The sequence below is a fragment of the Geospiza fortis genome, unplaced genomic scaffold, assembly GCF_000277835.1.
Source record: "Geospiza fortis unplaced genomic scaffold, GeoFor_1.0 scaffold23, whole genome shotgun sequence".
In the NCBI taxonomy this organism is placed as follows: Eukaryota; Metazoa; Chordata; class Aves; order Passeriformes; family Thraupidae; genus Geospiza; species Geospiza fortis.
Genome location: NW_005054303.1, coordinates 2,940,558 through 2,957,252, shown reverse-complemented (window position 1 = coordinate 2,957,252; position 16,695 = coordinate 2,940,558).

Sequence of the window (16,695 nt, the reverse complement as noted above, 5' to 3'; positions counted from 1 at the left end):
AATAGCATATAGTTTGGCCTTGACATACAGACTGTATCTGTTCTTACTTAAAGAACAATAAAACCTTGTATTTAATTTCTTTTTTTTTTCTTTCTTCTTTTTTTTAACAGATGGAGGGCTGGTGTCTTATTGCATTCTGTCACCCCATCTGGATGCCTTAAATGTGATACTAAGGGAAGCATGGGGTGAGCCCACCAAAAGCTCAATTCAAGTTGAGATACAGTAAGAAAGGAAAGAAAATAGACTGATACCAATCTAGCATCATGGTAAAATAAAGGCATCTAAGGCTGCCACAGGGGAATGTGGAGAAGAAATCAGCACTGACTCCTGAACACAACAGTGCAGTATTGGAGTTCACTTTAAGTTCTCAAAGAATTATGGATGCTTCATCAGCAACACCAAATAGAAAATAAACATTTTTGTCCACCAATTTATGTGTCACATTGCAAAGCAGCAAACCACAAGTCTAAATATCACAGGAATCATTTCCTGCTTACTATTCCTCCTGAAGCCTCATCACAGGAAAACTTGCCTTGGGGAGTTCAAAGAATATGTTTTACTCTCACTGCAAAATTAACTGGTTTGCTGTTTTCTATATGATCCCTTCATTATAATCTGGAGTTCAAAAGGTGTTTTGTTTTTGTTTTTTTGTGAAACACTCCAATGCTTTAATACAACAATGGCATTTTTTAAACTCAGAGTGGTAGATTTATGTAACATTCTTTAAGGGGTGAAGGACCCCTAAAATCTGAGCTACTATCTGCTTAACATGGGGCAAAGGACTGAACACAGTAATTCCTACAGGAGAATATATTTGCCTTACTGTGAAAATGTAGCAGAGCACTGCATGATTATAAATATCCTACCAGTGCTTGCTGACTCCTTAGTCTGCAAATGCTCTGCACAGACAGCTAAGGATGTCTTCTCTTTCCACAACTCTGAAGTAGCTGCCATACTCAGCTATAAAATAATAAATAGCAAATGGATTTATTTTTAGTGGTTGTTCAGAGTTTACATTGGTCCTTTACATAGGTGGACCCCAAAGTTCCCTTGAATTGCAGAACAGTGAAAAAAAACTCATTAATGGTGGAACACTTTCATGTTAAAGTGATGTCCCTGATCGTAAAAGCAAGAGCTTCAGTCCCAGTTACCTCTAAACTAATACTTTCATTCCAGTATGTCCTGATATTAGGAAACTTGGTGGAAGAAATGAAGGATGGCAGGATAATATAAAGGCAAATTATTAACAAGTATTAGGAATTTAACTCTATCCTTTCCTGGTGTCTGCATCCATCTGTAGATATGAAAAAAATAATATAATCCCCTTTCATATTAGCAAAGGATGTTGGGTTATTCACCATGGACAAAAATTCATCATAAACTTGTCATGTTAATCAAAGCTTTGACAGACAATGCCAAGTCCAGTAATCAAAGCACTGTAAAAGTATGAACAGGTTTCTGCTCAATTAATCTCTGCATAGACCCCTACAAGCACATTTAAGAATATTTTTCACTAAAATATAAAAAGAAAATAAAATTTATGCAGCCCAAAAATATTTTTGTGTTTTCTGTGACAAAAATAAAACCCTTGTATTTTATTTGAATTGAAAAGAATTATCTGTGTAACTTGTGGGGTTTTTTAAGAGAAAATGCACATCTAAATAATTCCAAAGCTGCTGATGTCCACTTTCCCTTTTTTCACCTCTGACTTTTATTCACAAATTTCCATGTTTAGGTAGATGACTTGGAACAGAACAGCCCTATTTTCAGTCTCCCAGGACAGCACCCCAGCCCTGAAGCAATATTTGAAGTATGAATATTTCCTATTGACACTGTTCCACTTTGGGAAATAAGCATTTCTTAGATCAAAGATATAAACTTGAGTGCGTATCTTAAACACAAGGCTGTGCAATTACTTTATATAAAATATTTCTAGCTTGAAAGCTCCAATGTAATCTCAGCTTCAAAATGCACTCTGGCTGGGGAGTTATGTACTCTTTTGACATACAGGAAGGGCTTGATTTAAATCCCTGTCATCAGTTCCTCTGTGAGAGACTACAGGATAGCGCTTCTACGGAGAGCAGGCCCAAGGAGACAATTTTTCAGGAAATAATAAATGAACATGCATCTGTGTATGTGCTGCAACTTCTGTGAAGTCAAGAACTGGGAAAGAAAGATTTGAATGTGAAAATATCTGTCCTCTGACAGCACCTTGGGCACGCAGCATGAGGCAGACCAGCCAGCACCTAAACACACAAATCTCCAGCCCCCAAATGAACCATGTGGGAAGAGCACCTGCCAGCATTACTACAAAGTGGAAATCTTCAGAAATGGTTTTGTTCACTGGTGCAGGGTGTTTCTCCCTTCTTTCCTCTAATGGACACTTCTCCTGTTCACTAGCAAGCCTATTTGCTTTGAGATAAAACCTGCAATGATGCTGGGAGCAGCACCAGCCTGGGTGGGAGGAAGCATTTTACAGCCCTTTACCAAAGCCTCCTCTTGTCCCAGACTCACTCTGCCCCTCTTCCAAAGGAGCCAGGCCAGAGAATCTGTTTGAAGGCCCCAATAACAGAGCGGTCCTGTTTCCTTAATGATCTGTCCTTTCTCAACTGCAGAGGAAAAGCAAGTCAAGTGTGTCCTTATACACCACTTTAGTAAAATGGATGTGCAGTACACACTTCATTACAACCACCGAGGGAATTAAAAGTAACTTGAGCAAATGGCCCCAGCTCCATGTAATTATCTTTTGAAGACACTCGAAGACAAAAGGGAAAAACTCGCCGAACCAGCTCCAGAGCAGCAGAGTTTGCCGAGGGACAGGCGAGCACTGAGGCTGACCACGGGCTCAGCCTTGACCCCGGCTCTCCTGCAGTGTCCCGGGTGGATGGGACAGCAGGTCCCACGGGACCGGGAGCGGCCCGGGCTCTCAGAGGAGAAGCCCTTCCACGGATGCGTGCAGGACAGGGCCGAAAGGCGCCGGGCTGTGCGTCTGAGCAATGCTGCCCTCCCATGGCACTTCAGAGGGCCCGACCCCACCGAAAGGGCAACGCAGGCAGGATGATGAGCCCCCTGTTACTCTTTCAGGCTCTGAAACTCTTTTCCCAGGTGACTGATCCAGCTGGCAGGGCCCACACTCAGCCCAGCCCCTCGTAATGGACCACAGCCCTTCCCAGCCTTCAGGTCCCTTTTTCTCTTAGTCTCCTGGCTTTGTAGCTCATTCTCATGTTAACTTTTTCAGAGGTAATGCAATAGAGAGGCAAGAAGCTGAGAAGTCTAACTGAGAGGATAAATATTCTTTTAAAAACGAGCCTTCGAATAATGACAAGTACAAGGCTGTGAGAGGCTCCTGTGGTGACATCCAGGGGAACTGCAGCCCAAGCCCAGGCCTTGAACAAGCCCAGCACTGAGCCTTCCTTCTTCTGATGGAGCAGTGAGCCCTCCCTTCCTTGAAGGATGCTTTTCTTTTGAAACTAGTTTCTAGCTGCTTTTTCACCTACTTACTTCTTTGCTGCTACAGAGTGGCTGAAAATGCCTGTAGTTCTAAGTGGCTGCAAGTCCCGGCTGTAAAACCTGAATACATGCGAAGATTTTTTTAAATAAACACCCCACTTGTCTGAAATGGGGCACAGAAGGCTCAAAGCCCAGCAAGTAGTTCAGTAACAGAAGAAGCACCCATGGCTGAAATGGTTTTATGTGGACAAAAGCCCACAGCTACATTTTTGTGACTGCTCTTTGTGGAGAAGGCAGCTTGAACTGGGTATGGCTCACAGGTTTACAAGCAGCTGCAGAACATGAAAGTATAAGGAAAAATAAATTGTAAATTGAAGAGATTTAGCAAGGCAGGAGAATATGACAATCCATTGACTCTGCTCAGATCCTGTTGTACCCTGGATGACAACTGCATATTTTGTGCACTTAGTGTAGTTGGCTCCATAAGGCAGTCAGAGGCACAGAGATGCTTTTAGCTAAAGGGGAACATTACTTCTCCCTCAAATCCCTGGGAAATCACTTCTCCAGCACAGAAATAGGCCTGCCTTCAGCCACACCAGCCAGCTTTCCAAATCCACTGTGGTCAGAGCTCTGCAGTGCTAAAGCAAACCAGTAGCTTCCATGTTATATAAAAGTTACTGACTTCGTGTTTACCATGTGCCTTCTCAGATGCTTCTTGAATCTGGATTGTTTCCAGTGTACATTTATGGTTTATATATGTTTATAACTTTATAGAGTTTTAAAAGCTTTGGCAGGCTGTCAGCCAGAGCTGTGGTGTAGGTCTAATGTGTTTATGGAGCATGAGCTGGGAAATTTCAAGCATCTTTATGGACTTGCAGGTGGAGGTAAGTCAAAGCTGTATCCCACATGAAGAGGATTTCTTCTGTGTATTAAAAACAAAGTTTTCCTCCAACCACAAATTCCTGACTGAGCTTCACTGTAATCATTCAGATCACTAGATCCCAGGAAGTGCCCTCCTCCTGGGGACCTGCAGAGCCCCATAGCTGTCTGACTGGACACACAGGCTGTCATCCCTGAGTGCCACCCCACGTCTCACAAACCCTGGCCTTCCTGCAGCCCACACTGCCTTGCACATGATGACAAACCTGAGCTGCAGGCTTGGCCCACCCTCCAACTTCCAGCATGCCTTGTGTGACATGGCCATGGTCTTCCTCTTCCAGGCAGGATGACCAGGGCATGACTTAACTCTGGCCTCGCTGTGCATCTACTGTGGCAAAACCCACTGAGGAGTTGAGAATGGAACACCAGAAAGTCCACTACTACCTTTGGATGAAGAATTTATCCTTAGTTTCAGTCTTCCACCCCACATCCCACCCCCAAACTTCCCTGGGCTTCTCCTCACGCGTCCTCCTGCTCCCTGCTTTGCTCTGTCCTTGAGCAAAACCATAGGCAGGGATACACCCCAATCTGTGAGTACCTGGCAGCTGGATCTTAGAAGCCTATTTCTGAAAAAAATTATTCTCACCTTGCATGATTGCCCCTTTCTATGGGCTACCACACAGACTAGTATGTGGCTCCACTGGTTTTACCACCCCACTATGACATGCCCTTGAAACCTGATACACAGCTTTTGATGGTAGGCCACAGCTGACTTCCAGCAGGCAACCCAACAAGCAGTGGAGATTTTGCATATAAAACTATTAAAACACGAGGTAATGTGAAGTGTCAACTTCATTCTGGGCTGCTGTAGCAAGTACTAAGAAGAGGAAGACAGAACACATTTCAGTAATGACCTAATTACACTCAATAAAAAAAAGCATGGAATGTCATCTTGGAGAGGCTGTATTCAATAAAAATGGATCTAGGAATGCTGGACTCTCTTGTGTGCATTCCTTACATTACCTGAGCATCTGTTTCAAACCATCTCCTGACAAAGTAATTACCCCCTCAAAATTTCAGAAGATGGAGGCACCACTTTTGTCTCCCCTCATTATCCTCAGAAAGTGAAGCACAGCTATTTTTACTAGCATTACAAAACACCTTACATTTAACTCCAACTTGTAAAAACAGTGGAAGACTTTTACTGCTCTAATACACTAGGTTGTGCATTGTTATTTCCTTTTCTGAGAAAATGCCCTCTATGAATATATATTTAGAATTCTTCCTACAAACTGATGACCTGATTGCAATCATGGAATTACTACAAAAATGAGAAATTGTTAATAATTATTTCAAAAGGAAAATATACCTGTTCTTTTACTAATGATGTACTAGAAGCTTCCTTTAAAAACAGTATCTACCATTTTTAAAAGATCAGATCCTCAAAATGCAAAGAAAGTTATGCTTGTTTAGTGTGCCCACCTGTATGAAGTGGAAGGTTTCAGGAAAGCAGTGACAGAGTTCACACAAGATGTTGCAAATACTCTAGCAATCAGAATTTGCTTTTGCATGTGATTTTTTGTTTATTAAATGCAAAGAACTTCTCAGAAGCAAGATATGATTTTTATTATTTCTTAAAGAGAGGTGAGAAAGGCTTAAAAACTAATCCAGTCTCAGCAACAGAGACAGGCACTGAACCCAGCAGCAAGTTGACTTCCCTGCTGGAAGCATTAGGAAGTTTCCCTCAGATAAAAAGGCAGAAATGTGCTAACTTCTGCCCTCCACAACACCTACAGAGTACTAGAATTATAATTATGTTGATGATCTAGCCTATCCAGTCAACCATCTCATGTCCACATAGGTAATTATATTTTAACTGCTAAAGGGGTTTGGGAAATTGGCAGCCACATGAATGTTTGGTTGGTGCAGCACATACATTTGCCATCTTAAGGCGATTCATGTAATTCCCAGCCCAGGACTGGCCAGATGATTGGTTCAGTGCTACCCTTCATATTTAAAAGCAAATGGACAAGAGAAACAATCCAGAATATACACTGCTTCTCATTTGTGACTTATAAAGGAGTTTAGAGAAGAACTTGTATAATTTCCACTGCAGATAGATAGATAGCTCCTTGAATTTAACTGAATAGACTAAGGCTGGTTTAGTTCACAAGGCCTCCACAGGACATTAACATTGGACCTAAATAATTTAGCTTGACAATTAATCAAGAACAAACATTTTTCAGGGCTTGTATGAAGCACCAGGAGATGAAGTGACATGTGCTGTCTGGGAGTTTTATATGCAATTTAGTACCTGACTTACAGTGTGATGCTGAGCAAGCTGAACTGTGTTTCTGGTCCCCTGTTTCCCTTTAAAGGGAAGAGGGTACCTAGTTCCTAGATATGAGCTTCTCCTGCTGATGCTCAGTTCTTGTAGAATAACTTAGTATCTTTGGAAGAAAGTTGTACAAAAACATTATTGATCCCAAATGTTTAGCATACTCTGTTGTTGCACTCAATGAAACAATCAAATATAGAACATGTTCCTGCAAAGCCAGCATGCAGAAAATTCTCTATTGTCTCTTTCTGCTTTATCAAGCAGCCCACGGAATTCTTTAGAGGCCCTAGTCAATACTATTTAAAACATCAAGACTCATTTTACACTCCACGTTCTTTGTAATTTCTCTTTCTCTCAAACAGGTAATATACTACTGGGAAGAATGCCTTCCCTTTATAATTACACCACACAAAGCTTCAGACATGCACATTTCAGGTAAGTGCCTGAAATTTTGAAGGCTCTCATTATCCTTCTAATACAAAGAGACTTTCTGGGGGCCATTGCTTTTGGGAGAAAGGATGTGTGTTTTGTTTCCACTCAATGTTACAGTGAAATATAATGTCATGACCACCTCATAGACTTACTGGTAATCCATTTTGTGAAAAATCAAATCCACCTATTGTATATGCATGGCTTTATGATAATGCAACAACCCATACAGGATAGCCTAGCAGCAACTGGTTCCAGCTTGTCCCTGCCAATCATTCAGCTTCTGCTGCAGTCACAGGGCTAGCATGTGCATCTTGACAGCACTGGAAATTACTCTAAACCATTTCATCACATTCCAAACCAACATTTATTCTGATTACAAAGTTAATAGCTTGAAATGGACATTCTAGAATTAACCCTGTGACCTGCTAGATTGGTGACAAGGAGACAGCAGAATGTGATGCAGGCACCAGGCTGAGTGACAATGCCTGGTGATGCCTGAGGCTCCACTACTAGAAGCAATGTTGGAAAATAGAGGTAATTGTAGATTTTTCATTTCTTCTTTGGCATCCAAAAGTTTGTTTTTCATAATTGACTTTGACATGCGACTTAATGTGTGACTTAATGTGACTTAATGCATTATATATATATTCTATAAGAATATATATATCTTATTCCAAATAAGAAAATATCAGTGATGAGGCATAATGATGCAGCTTGACTGGATACTTGGCTAATTCTCCACTGTTTGAAGGTAAAAGGGAATTTCTCAGAAAGATATGTGGAACTCTTGGGACAGTACTGGTATTTAGAGCTGTTCAACAACTACTTTTGACCAGTACCTGAATGATTCACATCCAGTCCAGTAATGGATGATATTAAAGTATTATGAGCCAGAGAAATAGAATTCTTTCTTAGTTAAAAAGGGGCTTTAAACTCTGCTTCAGAAAACAAAAGAAGAAAAATCCCAAGCCCTATTTTAACTAAGGGTTGTACCCCCAGCAGGTTTAGGTGGTCCTCTGCAATGAACAACAATATTAGCACTGCAAAGGGGGCAGGAACACATAACCAGGGAACAGCAAAAGAAAATGGGACTGTGATACTGACCACAGGTGCCCAATGGATTGGCTTAGTTGAAATGTGAATCTATTCTGTGATTGATATCAAGCCCATCTATAGAAACATGTAAGACAGGAATGAACCAAATGAGTTTCATTCTCTAAGACTTAACAGCTCTGAATGTGGATTTTAAATGTCTGTACAAGGAAGAAAAGACATTCTGGTGACGGGAACTTTGCAGAACAAAAATATTCTAACCTGAATCAACACAGTATAAAGCATTAAGGACATCTTTTTATCTTTGGAAATTATTTTACAGTTAACTGACTAACAACTCTGAAAAGAAAGTCTCTTTCAATTCTCTCTCCTTGGATTTACTATGGGAAGAGTTTAAAGAACTATATTTGATCCATTAGGTTGAAGTACTCACAGTACTGTACATTGTTTTAGTGTACTAAATTTAGTTGACTTCTGTCTCTTTCAATTACCCTTCTAAAAAGGATAGGTGAAAAATAATGTCTCTCTTTATATAATTTGGTTTGCTGTTGATTAATTTTCCTCTTCTAGTGCTTGCTTATGTTTTGCAGGGTAGGAAGGACAAAATAGCTTAAAGGGGGGGAAAATAGATCTTTTTCTGAGTTTGAGCTTGTAGATTCTTCCCTTTTATATTTTTATCTCATCAATATAATGTCAGGATCATTGATAAGGACAAAAAAGTCTAACAGAGAATGGTCTGAATCTTAACCTTGGTAAAATAGACCAAGAGTAAGAAATACTGAAAGTAATAATAAATTTCTACACATGCTATCCTCATAATTAGTATGAAGAAAAACTTAATACAAGTTTTATATAAATAATCCAGTGACTAGTCCTCTTTTGGCACAGCAAAGAACAGTAGAGGAATAACATGCCCTAATTCTTAAAAGAACCATGCTCTGCATCAGAGGTACTTCTCAACATTTCAGAAATAGCTCAATTCCATTTGGTATCACTCATGTGTATGCCCTCTGTAAGCTATGTACAACTCTTAACACCACTCAACCTCTCAAAAGGAGGTAGAAACCAGGCATGAATACTGGGGTAGGTCTTGAACTCAGCTGCTGCTTTGCAAAGGATGCAACAGTGAGAGCCAAAGGGTTTCTGACTGTGATGTCCTCCAACCATCAAATAGTAATCAAATACTTTGATGAGGAGGAAGCAAAAAAAAAAGATTAATGTATCTTAGTGATCCCTTAAAATTTCAAAAATAGTAATTGCTGAACTTGACTGCTCTAAAAACCTTTGTTCTGAAAACAGAACTAGGCAGCAATGACTTGCCCTGAATTTCTGCAGAGTCTGAATGATCAAAGATCTGTTGAAGTTTTATTCACCCACCTTGTTTCAGTGTTTAGGCTGGGATGATAGTCTACAAAGACAAAAAAATACCCCAGGCCTTCAAAAAAGAAGGAAATGTTCAATTCAGAGACACACCAATTCTTTCTAATCTTCTTTTCTAACTTTTCCAACCTTCTCATTGGACTTATAAAAGTCTCCCTTACTATATTTGATAGTGCTTCATTAATTGTCAGGATTAATCTACCACTAAAATTTAATGCAGAAAATCAGCAGTCATCACATATATTTGATTGTTTTCTTCATAGAAACACAAAGCAAAAAATCCAGATCCTGGAAGAAGACCTGGAAGAACTTATGACAGAATGGAAAATCTTTCTAGAGCATCCTGTGACAATAAATGACAGCAAATTGGGTAACACACTATGGTAGTAAAGGCAGAAGTGATGATTATAAAGTGTACATGGAACTGGGACTTATGACTTCCTGGACACAAATGTCTCTGGAGCAACTTTTCTAAAATTCCTCTTTCCCATCCACCCATCAGATGATCCCTACCCTTTCTCTAGACAAATGTCTCCTTTGGATGTATGGATGTCACCAGGAGGAGAGGAAGAAGAGATCACACTTGCACCATAGCTTGTACAAACATAGTTAACTGGCAATGCTCACAAATTCTGTTATGAGGTGGGTAGTTATGCAAGTTGGATAGTCTTTTTTGGGCTGATGGCTTAAATAATTTGCCAGCAGATCATACACTAGAAACATGTCACTGCTTGTGATACAAGAGCAGGTGTGTTCTTGCCCATTACTGGAATGCACCTACTGGGGCAGGGTTTGAAATTTACCAGTTCAGACAAAAATATCATCTTTAGGTTGCAACAAACAAAACAAAAGAATGGAAATCTCTCAGTAGACATTTTTTTTTTTAATTATGGATATTTACTTAATGAATGCTGTTCCTGTTAAAGTTCCACTTTTTGAATAGGCAGCCATTCCTAAGACAGAAAATTATGTCATGCCTTATGCCACCAGAGGTTTGGACCACTGTTTGACTGGTGTTCTACTAGAATGATCAGCTGTTGGGCACATAATATCCCCTGGCACTTGTCTGAAGAAGCCCTGCAGCAGAAATAGAACTTGCAATTTTTAGCTGGACACTCCATTGCTTGCTGCTGACCCATATGGACTATCCATGCATTCAGGCAGGTTTCCTCAGGGAAAAAAAAACTCCTAGTGGAATGTGATATGACTTACAAAATTCTTTGTCCATCTTTCATTCTAGATACTTGAGACTTCAAGAGATAAGTAGGGTCTCTCCTTTGGATACTATTAATATATTAAGAAATTCAAGCACTCCTGAGAAGCCATACCTAGATGAGACATATACACAGAAAACAAATAAAGGAATACTCTGGTGGCTGAACATCATACAATTGGATAAAACTGTTTTCTAGAAGAAATGGCTCCCTTGGTACATTTCACTCCCAGTTTGATGGTCTTTCAGAAAAACTAATTGGATTGTCAAAGGTAAAATGATAATGTGGAAATGCAGTGAGTGTAGGCTTCTCTGACGAGTCATCAGATGTTTCTGTAGGAGAGTAGAGTGAAAAGGGATGGAAGGGAGAGAACAACATCTGTAGAACCTATAAAGATCTATAAAGAACCTATAAAGTGAAGAAAAGAAATAAAAGGAGAGTGTTTAGGGGAGAAAAGAGAGGAAACTCTCATTCACTGTGTCTCCTTAAAAGCTCCATGTAATATTACAGCCCCTGCCAAGCTGTGAAACTCAGGTGACTCACAGTGGGTCCCCTAGTAGCTGTGCAGGGCTCAGACTTCTGGTCCCAGGGCTCTGAACACTGCAAGAGTGATTGATTAGAACAGTGCAGCAAATGACATTGCCTGTGCTGAAATGGGGAAGAAATCAGAGGCATAGGATTGAAAGAGACAGCTGAAGGAAAGACCCAAGGCAGATGGCTCTGTCCTGCTTTTACCAGGCAGATGTGATGAAGGAGAAGCAGCAAGGCAGCCATGCTTGTAAGCAAGGCCCACATCTTGAATCATCAGCCTGGGGCAAGAGAGCCTGTCCAGAACAGCCATTCCATTTCCTCAGCTTCAAGCACAATGTTGTGCCCTGGCCTACTCCAATGCCTACCAGTGCCCCAGGTCTTCTGCATCTCCCCTCATTTTCTGTACTCTTCAGGGCAACATGAATTTCATTAAGGCTAATAATTAATCTAATGAGGCTAAATAATTAGTCTAATAAAGCTAACATACTTGTTGAATAATCAAAATACTCCCTTGAAAGGCAGAAGGAAGAAGCATATTGCCATGAAATAAACAAAATAACTAATAGAAGGAAATTTATTTTATCACAGACACTCGACTTCTCACAGTCTAGTACAGCAGGTATTATGCAGAGGGGTAAGAAGATAACCTCATCTTGAGAGAGCTTATAAGAGACATTATGAAAAAACCTGTGAAGAATGCAGCAAAACCACATACACATTTAAATACTTTTTTTCTCACAGCTCCTCATTACCTTGGACACAGTACCCATAGTTAATCAAGGAATGTCAAGTTCGAGCACAATTTCTGTGGTTCAGCTCAAGTTACTGGTTTGCAGCATGCAATTTCACTTCTGAATTACTCATTCCTTGTTAGGGTCTCTCTTGCAATTTTGCTCCTACCCCTAATCTTTAAAGATAATTCAGCAGTGTGCTTGACAGCCAAAAATGTTATTATCTTCCTAGCAGGCAAAGGATATACTTTCAGAGGAACATAATGATTTTCAGAGACAGTGGTTACCTGCAGCCCTCACTGGCTTCAAATAATATTTTGGGCTCTACTACCTCTGAAAGGTCAGGCTTTTAATATAAACAACTGGAACTCACCCCCAAAACAGAATAGTTTCCTTGCACTGAAAGAATTCTGGCCAGATTTAGAGAAAATCTTGGGTAGTGCTTTCACCAGAAATGGATGACAAATTTCAAAATTGTTTTGAAGAGGGCTTTGCCATGAGGGAGGGAAACAAGCAATCAGTGACACAACTCACTGCCACACATAAACCATCTCACATATGAAAATAATAAAGGCAAAAACTGTTGTCAGTCTCCAAAGAGATTTATCAAGTGATACCTGGTCTACATAAAAGATATTTTCAAATTCTGCCTCCTTCCACATTTGACCACACCAATTAAAAAGCCCAAAGCCTACAAATTACTGATCATCAGCTCTCTCAGTGACAGAGGAAACCAGTTGTTACACCACACTCAGATATTTTCAGCACTACATTGTCTTCTAAATGTGGTGCTTTTCGTTGCATATTTTTTGCTGTGGCTATCACCAAGTATTGTTAGAAGTGAGTCAGGGACTGCACATTTGCTACTGCAGATCCACCCTCACAAACCAAAGGAAACAGCTCCACAATGAGAGATTAGTGAGAATGTAAGAATGAAGGCATTATTATTTTTTTATAGATATATCTCTTTTCAGTCAGGAATTCAATTTATTACTTACACTATTTTTGTTCAGGTTTAGCAGCAGATAGACAAAATTAGCTGGAGGGTTACTTACTTTCAAGTAGATCCAGTGTTCCACTCCTCTCCTGGCAGAAAGAGAAAGTACCTTCAGGTTTTCAAGGCACAGATCGTGTATTAGTTGTGGTACGAAGTAATTTCTTTTAACATTAAGCTGTGCAATTCACCAATTCCCAGAACTGCATGTTAGAGTTTGCATTCTGAACAAAGCTAAGTACCGTCCCTTCCAGGGCTCTTTTGTCTTTTAAATGCATCCTCCTTGGTTGTATTTCATGTTATTGTGTTCTCACTGCTTCTGTATAAATGAACATATTAATCCTTAATTTCCTGGGTTTCTAGCTCCATTTGCCAAGGAAGAGTTTTTCTTCTCTCAGAAGCTGCAGATGCAGATTCCCACTGTGCCAGCTTCTTCCTGTCTGGAGTGGTCTGGCAAAAGGAATTAGTTCAGGAAAGATCATAAAAATGTATTTTTTCTTTTTACTTCTACTATACTTCACAGCTGTCTCACTGTGTTCTCATCGCTTTTCTTTTGAGTATACTTATGAAAACCCATCACAGCAGCTGAGGTCTGCAGGGCTGGAAAGCTGACCTTCCAAGACAAGGGGTAGAAATATGGGAGCCAATCTTTTGCCTATCAAATGACAGCTCCTCCACAACTCTTTTACTCTTAGGGGTACTCCTGAGAAAATGCAAAACCTCAATTTTGACTTGTTGCAGCATTCTCAGTGGGGAAGAAAAAGCTTCACATATGGCAGCTTAGGAAGCTGTGAAACTTGAGGGCCATTTCGCAAGTTCAGGTATTTGTATGCAGAACTAAATGCAAGGGCATTAAAATCTGGCATGGGCAAGATATGCAACAGTCTGGAAGAAGACAGGTTTTGATAGGATAAGATGAAACACAGACTCCAGAAGGAGCTACCAGTGCAATAGTTTGAGATTTCATATTTAAAAACATGGCACATCCATGTAGAGAAAAGTAGTTGAATTGTAGCAGCCAGTTAGAGCTTTTGCATGTTTCTAAACCCCAAAATTGTGCTATAGAGGTACCATTCACAGAGATAACTTAAATGAAGCATCAAATTCATGGAATCAACTTTCTAAATCTTCAGCTGCTGAATCTTGATAATATGAGTGAAGAAAACAGAAATGCCTGTGAGTTAGCATGTAGTTGCATAAAGCTATCTGAGATCCCAACTAGGACTCCAGGACTTTTCAAAAAAGTTGATTCTACCACATCTGCTTTCTCTCTGCCTTTGAGAATGGACATCATGAAAATCACTTCTCACAAAGCACAGATTCCTTCTCCCTCTGAGTACCTCATCATTGTAAAGAGCCCAGCACCCCCAGAAACAACATGAGAGGTAAAGGAGTTGGTATTTACTCCCACAGAGCTTCCCCAGTCAGTTTGATGTTGAAGTGCCACTATAGGCAATGGGATCTGACTCTTGTTCAAAGAGCACCAGCTCTGTGTTCTGTTCTACGGTAGAACTGGTAAAACTTGGAAACTCTAATTGAGATGTCCTACTACATATGCTGGCAAAAGCAGATATGTACTGGTTATTAAGGCACAATCTGGAGTCTGCCTCACACCTCCTACAATGAAGCTACTGATACTCACCTATCATCACCTATACAGGGCACTGCAAACCATCCTTGAAACAGCTCATCAGCAACTGGTAGACTCTCTGTTAAAGCCATAGCAGCATTAATATCTGATGTGTTCCCAAAAGTAAAGATTTTTTTTTTAAGCAGAAAAGTCTGAGAAAGGCATTATTAGTCACAGGATGAACCTAAGGCAGTTAATCTCCTGTCTACACCTTAAGAAAGAAAAGAGGAGAAAAAGCTAATTTAAACAAATGCTACTTGGGATAAAAAATTCAGACTGATGCTACATTAAGTTACATGGGAGGCTGAGGTATCCAGCCATGATCTTCAGTAAAAAAGAAAATTATAGGGTCTATCAATTAGAGAAGTGGTGCTCTGAGCCTATGTGCTGGCATGCTTACAGTTTTTTTTTTAATGTCTGGCAGGATATTTTACAAACTAAACTCAGCAAGATGACAATTCCACCAGAAGGTGCTTCAGATGGTTTTGCTAATAATTTTGATCAGCTGAAATAGAGAAAAACATCATTTCATTTATTTGGCTTTTCTAGAACCTGTCAAATCTGAGCAGAACCATTAATTGCCCCCTTCTACATCTCCCCCTGCCATCTTTCCCACCTTCTTCCAGAAAGGACACACTTCAATTTATTTACTTTTTCTACAAGTATTCTGCATATCAGCCTTTGTTGCCAAAAGCAACTTTGGTCATTCTTCGTGCACTTCCTTTCTAGAAGGAAGTGCCACTTCTTGAGAATATTCATTGGAGGCTGGTACTGCTACTGCTGCAAAGATCTAAGTGCTAACCACCATATATTGGCTTTTGTTTTAATAGCCTTTTAACCAACTTTGTTAATGGACTGAATGCAATTTAGATATGGAACTTGGCTAAAATGTAGCTTCAATTGGCTATTAAAATTTAAGAGCCAACTAAGATAGCTAATTACAAAAAAGCTCCAGTGATAATGCTAAGCAGAATTAGTAATAGCAAATGACAGTCTGTCTAGTCTTATTCCCAAAGGGAAAGAAACTCTTAACTGAGAAGTCAACCAGACAACGTGCAGAAAACCTAATTGCATTACTGGTATTATGGCATCCCAAATCTGGCAGCTCACTGGGACAAAACAGTGAGAAAAGTCTGTCAAACTACTCAGGAAAGCAACTGACCCCTGTTTTAATGCTAGCTGCAGCAAATATTTGGAATTATTATTTTATATTAACTTATTGGAAAATAATCCTGTAAAAATTATCAAATCATCACCATCTAAAAAATATGTTATATCCGTCCTGAATTTGACTCTCTCTCCAGATACATTAGGGGAAAATATAAACAATCTGTCTGCAAAACGTTCAAGCACTAAAAGAAGCATTCTGTGCTTCATTATCAATATCCTCATTACACCATCAGCTGAAGTGCTGACTAGTTCTCCTGTGAAGATTTATCATGTATGGTGGCCACTTTGAAACATAGGTAGCGGAGTCTTTAACATTCCCTTCTCAAGCGTCTCCCTGCTGTGCCTGTAAATGTCAGTCCAGTTTTTTCACGGCTGCACGCACAGATTAGAAACAGCAGGAGAGCTTGGGAGTATGACTACAATACTAGTAAGGACACTTGTCTTCATGGCACTGCTCAAGTGATTCTTGGAATGCAGGACCCTGCTGTTTTCTAATATTTACACACAACTGGAGTCATCAAGAGCAGTAAATGCAGTCTAAAGGCAGCTTGCTTCTTTTGTGTTAGGGGCTTTACTTTCAAACGGGGATGTCAACAAAATCCGACTGCACCCTCTGCCTCTCGTGAAGTGCTGCATTTCCCCATCAGTGCTCTGCAAAGCAGAGGGAACACGTGTGTGCAAGCAGCACTGTATGTGATCCATACGGCAGCGCTGCGGGTATGATCACAGCCTTCCCTGTGCTCCTCCTGCCCGTCCCACGCCTTAAACACTACTGCAGTTACAGCCAGCTGGAGCCTGGGGTTTGCAGTGCCTTGTGAGCAGAGACAAGCCCTGAAACAACATTCACCTTGAATAAAAAGCACCCTTTTCCTTCACAGAACACCTGCCAGTAC